This window comes from Limulus polyphemus, unplaced genomic scaffold, assembly GCF_000517525.1.
Source record: "Limulus polyphemus unplaced genomic scaffold, Limulus_polyphemus-2.1.2 Scaffold5003, whole genome shotgun sequence".
Taxonomy (NCBI): Eukaryota; Metazoa; Arthropoda; class Merostomata; order Xiphosura; family Limulidae; genus Limulus; species Limulus polyphemus.
This window is the reverse complement of record NW_013670613.1, coordinates 1-10436: the sequence shown is the minus strand read 5'-3', so window position 1 is coordinate 10436 and position 10436 is coordinate 1. Positions and strand designations below refer to the sequence as shown.

The 10436-nt window shown below is 33.2% G+C and overlaps 1 non-coding gene across 1 annotated transcript; it reads left to right on the top strand.

Annotated features, from left to right (window-relative positions):
* The first annotated feature begins 9674 nt into the window (after positions 1 to 9674).
* Positions 9675 to 9746, top strand: Trnat-ugu. Its single transcript has one exon. It is a non-coding gene; the product is annotated as a tRNA-Thr (tRNA).
* Positions 9747 to 10436: the final 690 nt, after the last annotated feature.

Genomic DNA, 10436 nt, shown 5'->3' with positions numbered 1-10436 from the left:
TGGTGTAAACTAGTTTGCTGGTAAAGAAATAAGGTATTTTGAGCTAAACGAAAGTGATTTAATATGAAGTAGAGTGTCAGAGATATCTTAAGGTACTACAGAAGAAAACTGAGGCTAACAAAGTATCAAGATCACCAAAACCGATTGTATTATGTGTGTATAGATCAGCTCGTTTGGTAAACAAATAGTCAATACATGTTGTGTAGCACGATACTCGGTTGTTCTGTGTGGTAGGTGTTTATCCTAGCCGAATCTATATTTAATGTATCCGTTCTGTGAAAGCATCAGACATTACAAAGTATGTGTTTGTAACATTAAAACACTTTATCCAATTCAGAAAATAACCTGCTGTTGTAATCCTCTCTTTGGTTCATTTGTATTTCCTCCAGGTCCTCTAAGTCAGTATATTCGTTGCTAAGCTATCATATACCAGTTACATCGTCTATTATCTTGGAGAGGACCAGCTAGATTCAAAGCTATTATTTGTAACTGAAAACGATCAATTTTGTAACACAATTTACCGCATAGTGGGCAGTTTTATCACAGGGTAACACACACAGAACACTATCCAGGTGTCTTTGTTAGCCAATTTTTTCATAAAGACTTGTTTACCATTAAGATTCGTTCCTTAACTTTAATTAATTACTTGTTAAACATTTTTTTTACTTTCCGCTGAACAACTTTATTTTGTGTATTTAAGTAATGTATTGTTAAAATGTAATTTAAATTTGTTGGGTTTATTTCTTAAATTTTATTTTATTTTTTATATATCACTTCTTTAAGTCAAAATCAAAGTGCTTTTATGTAGGTCAGACGTAAGATGTATAAGGTTAAAATAGGGGAATCATTGCAGATATTCAATTGATGTGAAGTCCCCTGAAGTTACAACACTAAACTCAGGGGTTCGATTCCCTTTGGTGGACACCGCAGATAGTCCTATGTGGTTTTGCTATAAGAAACACACACACAGTTCATCATTGTATGACTAATAACAGCTAAAAATAACGTAACAAAGAACATAATGTGATGGTCTAATATCGAATTGTGACAGGTTGTTGTTATGTTTTGTATCATATTAGTCTATGGAAGTCGAAAAGATAAAACCCTGGCAATTAAACAAATAATAATTTATCTTGATATGTGGTCGTTATTGAAAAATGATCTTTTAACCTCTTGCCTGTACCTGAAGTTCTTTAACAGCCAGAGGTGTATTTTGTTTAAATCAAAGAAATTTACTTCAAGTCTCTTTGCAAACGGAACACACAGGAGACAAAAAACGTGAAAGCACAGAAGAAAACGTTTTATTGTATACATTATGACGTATTATAATTTCAAATAGCCTGAAACTGAGTTAAATGATAACTTAAATTTAGAAATTAAAAAAATCCCTATATGTATCCAATTTATGATATTTGCCAACAAGATTGATAAACACAGTTTCTTTTTTAATACAATATGTTTTAATATAAAAACACTAATGTAATTTACAATAACAGTAATTACAAATAATGATCTACGTACAAAAGATTTACAAACTTACAAACAATATCGAATCTTCTTTCTGGTTTGGAACTTCCTTGATGTCTTATCACGATTCACGATGAGCGAATTAATATTGAGTTGATGTAGCTGCAATTCACTTAACAGGGAGTTAGCTAGCTCTGTGCTCCTCGCTGATCACACGCCAATTAGATGTCGAGATTTTTACCTCTGAAGTTATATAAGGTCTTCGTAAAAGTACTAATGTCTGGTGTGAATCCACAGAAGTTAAATGGTTTGTAATGTTCAAAATTTATAAATGTTCCTGGTCAAATATCTGAAGTTTCCCGATTAATAAGCGTTAATCACAATTATAGCTTCCGAGATTTATAGTACAGCAACTGTAACAAACCAATAATATATATATACTGTCTTTTTGCGCTTCGCGTTGGTTATATTTATAGGCATGAGGAAAGTTTCTCGAAATTTCAACTTACGCAACAATACTGACGATACACTAGTGCTTAGATACACACAGGTATTGCTGATTCTTACAATAGAGAATCTTCTTCAACTTTAGTGAATAGGCGGGAATTTCACAATACAGATTTAGCAGTATAAGTTATATGCATTTCTACATATAAATATAACTTAAACAAACATCAATATCAAAATACGTCCCTCCTTAGAGAATTAAAAATTGGCGTTAGACAATTTTCAACTAATATATTATATATATATATACATTGACAACAATATACTTTAAATATAATACATTATCAATTACAAAACTTCAATAACCATGACAGTACATGACACAATCAATACAAATAACCTTATGATCATAAAATTACATAGCACGTGAAAGTACATCAGCACAAATGTTATCAACCACTTTGACATGGATTATCTTTAAGTCATACTCTTGTAAGTGGATGTACAACAGTGGGTAACAATACTAAAACCATGCCACCAGGATGGAAATTACGCTCTTCAGCCTTGCGGTCATAAACATTTTTCATTTTAACTTGGGATGAATTCAAATTTTCCTGAGCAAATTCACAAGAACGTAAAAGTCTGGACAAAACTTGGAAACATAATCCAGTAAGTACATTTCTTTCGAATCATCTTCCAACCATTGTTCCTTCAGCAGCTTCAAAGGATCATGCACTGAATGGCCAAACACCAACTCAAACGGGCTAAACCCTAATGACTCCTGAAATGACTCACAAACAGCAAATAATGCTAAATTAACTCCTCCATCTCAATCCTTTTCGTTATCGAGACAGTAAGTCCACATCATATTTTTCAAGGTAGAATGGAATCTCTCAAGAGCACCTTGCGATTCTGGATAGTACACACTAGATTTGATATGTTTAGCACCGAACATATAAACAACTTGTTGAAACAATTTCGACATAAAATTTGATCCCTGATCAGACTGAATTTCTTTGGGCAAGCCAACAAAAGTAAAGAAATTAATCAAAGTCTTAGAAATCTTTTTGGCTGAAATGTTTCTCAAAGGGATAGCTTCAAAGAATCGAGTGTTTGCACACATGATAGTCTACAAATACTGGTTCCCTTGGTAAAGGCCCGAACAATCAACAATCACACGACTAAAGGTTTTCTCAAAAGCTTGGATAGGTTTCAAAGGAGCAACAGGATTTTTCTGGTTAAGTTTTCCGACCAGCTGACCGGTATGACAAGTTTTACAAAACTGAGAAACATCTTGCCTAAAATTTGACTAAAAGAAATGACTTATAATTTTGGCATATATCTTGTTTACACCTAAGTGACCTCCCATTGGGATCGTTTATCTTTAACATCCTTGCACTTCATTATTCTCGAACAAACATTTTTTGTTGACATATACAAAAATTGGACATCTCACAGTAAAAAAGAAAACATGTTATTATTGTCAGGAAATCTAACACAGTCTGCAATTCTTTCTCATCCAATATTGTAACATAATGTTTTGGATGGTGATATCCAAGTTAGGAAAATGTATTGAAAATAACACTTTTTTAGTACCTATTCATTTCATCCATTAGAAATTATTTTCTCTCAAGTCTACTTCGTAAATATAGCCCACTTCTAATACCTCTACAGAAGACACATAAAACATAGCAACATTTAGGAATTTAAGATATTTTAATGTCCTATATGTGTTTCTAGAAATTTCGATCAATTCTAATACTTTTTGCAAAAGAAATTAGAGGGCGTAATTTATAAATACATAAACACCATTGAGGATCGAATTCACGGCCGCTGGTTTACAAGACCACTGCTCTGCCACTGAGGTATGGTGGCTCTTCGTAGGTTTAATGAGGCTTTATTTGTATATATATATATATGCACATTGTTTCTTTTTACAGGATATCGGTTTTAAGTTAGGACGACTGCTTTGTTTAAATTATTGACAAATATAATGAACTATTCTTGTGTCCACATAAGGACATAGTTTCATCAGATCATCCGATGTTGTTGATTTGGCCACTGATATAAAGGCTGATGTAGCCAGGGAGGAATTTAGACTTTTTGTGTCTATTGGTTCTGTGTCGTTGACAAATGACACTGCCAATCCCATACCCATTCATACTCTAAGTGATACTGGGGCGGCTCAATCATTGTTTTTAGAAGGTATATTGTCTTTGGTATGGCGTACTGCCGCTGGTGAATCTAATATTGCTCAGGGTATTGAGGGCGGCTTTATTAATGTTGCTCTTCGTAACATTTATTTAGCATCAATTGTTGTTGAGGAGAATCCCGATGCGTTTCCCTCGTGTACTGTGACTCGAGCTCAGGCTAAGAAGTTAATCCAAAAACAAATGATAGATACATATCCATAGGACGATATTATTGATTTGTCTCAGACATTTTTTGGATCCGACAGGGATCATATGGATGATTGTCCTACCGATGATTCCTCGGTGATTAATGATGATGGACACGAGGGATCTGGTTCACATGGTGAAGTTCCGTTTGCTGAAAGTAAACTGATCGCTGAACATGAAAAGGATTCACAGATCTCTTCACTATTTAAATATGTACTCCCAAAAGGTGAACTGGAGAAAGTTCAAAATGCTTATTTTTTCAAAAATGGTGTGCTTATGAGGAAATAGAGACCACCAGGTGTGCCAGCTTCAGAGGAACTGGGAACAGTAATTTATTAAATTGTTGTTCCCAAAGAATATCATTCTAAATATGAAAAGTTTCCCACGAACTAAAAATATCTAGGTTAACGACAGCCATAAACTCATTTTTTATTTAAACAGAAACACAAATAACTAGCGTGTACCCACCCTAACCTCACATTTCATAGCTGTATAAGCGAAGGGAGATACAGAGCAGACACGTGTAAAGCACCGGTAAGGTCTCGCCCACCATCCAAAAACACGAACTTTAATTTATAATTATAAATTTATTTATTTGTTTGACAAACAGAGTTGATAATAAACAGATAAATATTACAAATACAAATTATGACAAGTTAAACAAGAACAATATTTAGTTAATGAAAGAATCAGTACAAATGAAATTAAAACATTCAGTACAGTTTGAATTGAAACATTCAATACAGTTTGAATGGAAACATTCAATACAGTTTGAATTGAAACATTCAATACAGTTTGAATGGAAACATTCAATACAGTTTGTATTCAAACATTCAATACACTTTAAATGGAAACATTTAATACAGTTTGAATTGAAATATTCAATACAGTTTGAATGGAAACATTCAATACAGTTTGAATTGAAACATTCAATACACTTTAAATGGAAACATTTAATACAGTTTGAATTGAAATATTCAATACAGTTTGAATTGAAATATTCAATACAGTCTGAATTGAAACTGTATTGAATGTTTTAATTCAAACTGTATTGAATGTTTTAATTCAAACTGAATTTAAAGTTTCAATTCAAACTGTATTGAATCTTGTAATTCAAACTGTATTGATCGTTTTAATTCAAACTGTATTGAATCTTGTAATTCAAACTGTATTGATCGTTTTAATTCAAACTGTATTGATCGTTTTAATTCAAACTGTATTGATCGTTTTAATTCAGACTGTATTGAATGTTTCAATTCAGACTGTATTAAATGTTTCAATTCAGACTGTATTAAATGTTTGAATTGAAACATTAAATACAGTTTGAATTGAAACATTCAATACAGTCTGAATCAAAACATTAAGTACAGTTTGAATTAAAACATTAAATACAGTTTGCATTAAAACATTCAATACAGCTTGAGCACAATAAGTCGAAGAGTAAAACACCTAGTCCTTGTCCGTGCCTGGTTAGAAACCTGGAAATTGGGGGTTTCGGAAAAGGCAAATGTTCAAAGTGGTTGATGTGTGTTATTAGGTGTTTTTACTTTGTTATAGAGGGAGATGTGTTTGTTCCACGATTTTGATGTTTCAACTAATTTAGAGATTTTACTTAACAAGCAATTACGGTATTTTGATTTATTTGTAATATGTGGTAGCTAGTTCAATAAATATTTATTTGGGTGTTTCATTTTACTAGTGCCCCTTAGTGGCACAGCGGATACTTTGCGAGGGTCACGTGACGTGCTTCATATGGCCACGTCATCGGTATACTGCCAGGCAAAGGTTTGAGTGAGATAGGGGAAGTTGATACCATTTACACAGATTATGTAAAGCACGGGGATTAAAACTGAGCCTTGTTAAATCCCTGCCTCTAAGTTAAAGGTTGTGGACAGGTCATTATTGATTCTACTTTAGCTTTTCTGTTTTTTAGAAAACTGGACATCCATCGTATAAGTGGTATCGGTATTTTGTGTTGAGAGAGTTTGTATCCTAGGCCATTGTGTCAAACACTGTCGAATGCTATTTTGACATCAAGAAAAGAGGCTATCGTTACATGATTCCGATTAAATAAAGCCAAGTTGGACAGCTTCTAACAGTCTGACTGGGTAGTCAGTAGTTCGACGTTTATTCATAGACGCGTTTTGTATATCCGTTAGTAATTTATTTTATTAAAAATGATACAGTAACCTGGTAGTAATTATTTTTTCCAATTATTTCGTTACATAGTTTAAACACTGTAATTTACTGGGTTGCTAAAATCTCCAGCTATTTTGGGGACGATACTTATAATTGTTGATTTCCAGGAAGAGGGGAGGTATCCCCCGCTTAACGGTAGATTCTACAAGGTGTTTAAGGTCTCGTAGGATTTTCATGTGCCTGTTGCTTCGGGAATTGAAACTGTCTTAAAGTTAGGGAGGTTAAGATGGCTTTGATGATTTTGTAGTGTTTCATTTATCCCAATAATATCAGTTTAGTTTAAGGATAAGGTTGTATAGTTCGTATTTTTTATATTTAAAGCACCTTGAATATTTACTTGTAAAAATCTGAACATTTTACCTCTTCCTGTTTTCCTGTTCTCCTCTCGATGTGGGCTTGCGGTCGTTTAGGGGCTCCATCGACGGCATTGAAATGGAAGAGTTCTCCTCTCGATGTGGGCTTTTTGTCTTTCGGAGGTTCTATCGACGGCGTTGAAATAGTATATAGTGGTGTGACAAGCGTCATGGATGATCTCGTCTGGGGTGTGTATTTCATGGGAGGAGATCCAGACTAGGAGGTCGGCAATGAGAGAGACATTGAACTGGAGATTCATTTTGGTCGTGTCAGCATAGGTCCTGACATGTGTTGCATCTTGAGGCTGGATGGATTCGGGTGCAGATTGACTGTTGAGGGAAAGTTGGTGGCGAACTTGAGGGTAGATGGTCACTGGTACTACCTCGCTGGTTGTTTTTAGTCGTGTGGGCTACCTTCAGAATCTGCGTCATGTGATCCTCATGTTAGATTTCCTGACAAAAATAACATGTTTTCTTTTTTACTGTGAGATGTCCAATTTTTTGTATATGTCAACAAAAAATGTTTGTTCGAGAATAATGAAGTGCAAGGATGTTAAAGATAAACGATAAAGAATATCTGGGTTAACGACAGCCATAAACTAATTTTTTATTTAAACATTGCTAGATGGCGCCACATGTAGTTTCAGAAATACAAATAACTGGCGTATTCCCACCCCAACCTCACATTTCATAGCTATATGAAATAAATAAATTTTGCGAAGGGAGATACAGAGCAGACACGTGCAAAGCACCGGTAGGGTCTCGCACACCATCCAAAAACACGAACTTTTATTTATAATTATTTATTTATTTGTTTGTTTGACAAACAGAGTTGATAATAAACAGATAAATATTACAAATACAAATTATGACAAGTTAAACAAGAACAATATTTACTTAATGAAAGAATCACTACAACTGAAATTAAAACATTTAATACAGTTTCAATTGAAACATTCAATACAGTTTCAATTGAAACATTCAATACACTTTGAATGGACACATTCAATACAGTTTCAATTGAAACATTCAATACAGTTTGAATTGAAACATTCAATACACTTTGAATGGACACATTCAATACAGTTTCAATAGAAACATCAAACACAGTTTGAATTGAAACATTCAATACAGTTTGAATGGAAACATTCAATGCAGTTGGAATTGAAACATTCAATACAGTTGGAATTGAAACATTCAATACAGTTTGAATGGTAACATTCAATGCAGTTGGAACTGAAACATTAAATACAGTTTGAATTAAAACATTCAATACAGTTTGAATTAAAACATTAAATACGGTTTGAACTGAAACATTAAATACAGTTTGAATTAAAACATTCAATACAGTTTGAATTAAAACATTAAATACAGTTTGAACTGAAACATTAAATACAGTTTGAATTAAAACATTCAATACAGTTTGAACTGAAACATTAAATACAGTTTAAGCACAATAAGTCGAAGAGTAAAACACCTAGTCCTTGTCCGTGCCTGGATAGAAACCTGGAAATTGGGGGTTTCGGAAAAGGCAAATGTTTAAAGTGGTTGATGTGTGTTGTTAGGTGTTTTTATTTTGTTATAGTGGGAGTTGTGTTCGTTCCACGATTTTGGTGTTTCAACTAACTTCCAGATTTTACTTAACAAGGAACTACGATATTTCGATTTATTTGTAATATGTGGTAGCTAGTTCAATAATAATGGCTGGAGACGGCTTAAATGGGTAATGAAGAAAAACTTTAATATAAGTTTAACATGACAGCAAATGTACAACGTTTCGACAAGGTTCTGTACTTGATGATGACAAAACCTTGTCGAAACGTTGTACATTTGCTGTCATGTTAAACTTATATTAAAGTTTTCTTCATTACCCATTTAAGCCGTCTCCAGCCATTATTAGTCTCAAAGTGGGTTCCTCGTCATCGAATAGTTCAATAATGATTTCTCTGGGTGTTTCACTTTACTAGTGCCCCCAGTGGCACAGCGGCATGTCTGCGGACTTACAACGCTAGAATCCGGGTTTCGATACCCGTAGTGGACAGAGCACAGATACCCCATTGTGTAGCTTTGTGCTTAATTACAAACAAACAAACAAACTATTGTTCTAATATTATAGTATAGTCATAATACTAACTATACAGCTATAATAACATATAACATATATTATTTATGTGAAATATAAAAATAAAGAGAACTACAATATGTTTTATGATTAGCTAAAAAACACATAGATTTAAGGTTGAAAGGATACAAAGTTTACTAGCAGTGTCAAACAAATTGTAAGATTGTGTGATACCCCACAGTATGCAAGGGATAAAAAAAAGTAATAATATTATATTACAATTTACAGCTTTTACAGTAAGTAAGATTGTTTTTAGAACAGTTACGATGTTTCGATGACTGGTACGATCATTCTCAAATACACAAGTTTTAATGGTAATTAACCAACGTAAAACAGGAACACCTAATCAAAGTGTTACAGCTAGACACATTTATTTGCTTTCTATACAGAGATACGTATTTCCATTAGTTATATTTACTTGTTATGGAAAATTCATTTTCAGGTACTTTGGCCACTATTTTCTTACATTACATAGAACAGCATGCCATAGTCACATCTACATATAAGCCTGCATTTTGGCTTACATGTGTAGATGACGTTTTTTATGGTTTCACTTGTTAATACAGTATGTTTGTTTGTAGTTAAGCACAAAAATGGGCTATCTGTGCTCTGCCCACCATAGGTATTGAAACCCGGTTTCTAGCGTTGTAAGTTGTAAGTCCTGAAAAAAATAAATGAGGACCGGAGGCCACCATAGCTCAGTCGCAGAGCACTGGTCTTGTAAACCAGGGGTCGTGAGTTCGATCCTCACTGGTGGCTAAGTATTAACGGTTTATAATTCTCCTTTGTGAAAGTATTAGAGTTGATTAATATGTATAAATAAGATCTACCAGCCACTGGTTCAAATAAACGTTTATTAACAAAGTGTTATATTAACATGTTATTTTTAATATACTTTACTAATTGAATATCAGTTATTGTGACATAATGTTTAGGTTGCTACAATATTGGTTGACAGAAAATTACATACTGTTAGATTCTATGACAAAAATAACAATTATTTATTTCTATCTGTTAGATGTCCTATATTTGGTATAAGCCAATAGAAAATGTTTGTTCAAGAACAATGAATGTTAAGTAGAAGGATGTTAAAGACAAGAATAAATATCTTGGTTAATGATAAGAAAAAAAAAAGATGGCGCTACATGTAGCAGTAATAGTCGGTAATCAATCAACAAAATACACTTATGTTTTGCAATATTGTTGTGAGTTAAACAATTATTTAATATTAGTATTTCCATTGTCAGAAAACTTACAGCATTTGTAACAACGCATTTTGTCTTCCAGATTTTGAATTTTACTTAGTTACTAAAGCGTTGATTTTATCCTACACAACTGCGTATGCAACTAAGAATAGATAAAGCTGAGAATTATAATTCTAGAATGTTTGTTATTTCATATTAATTTAATATATATTTATCTGTTTAACCAGCTTCTGAGGTTAAAATA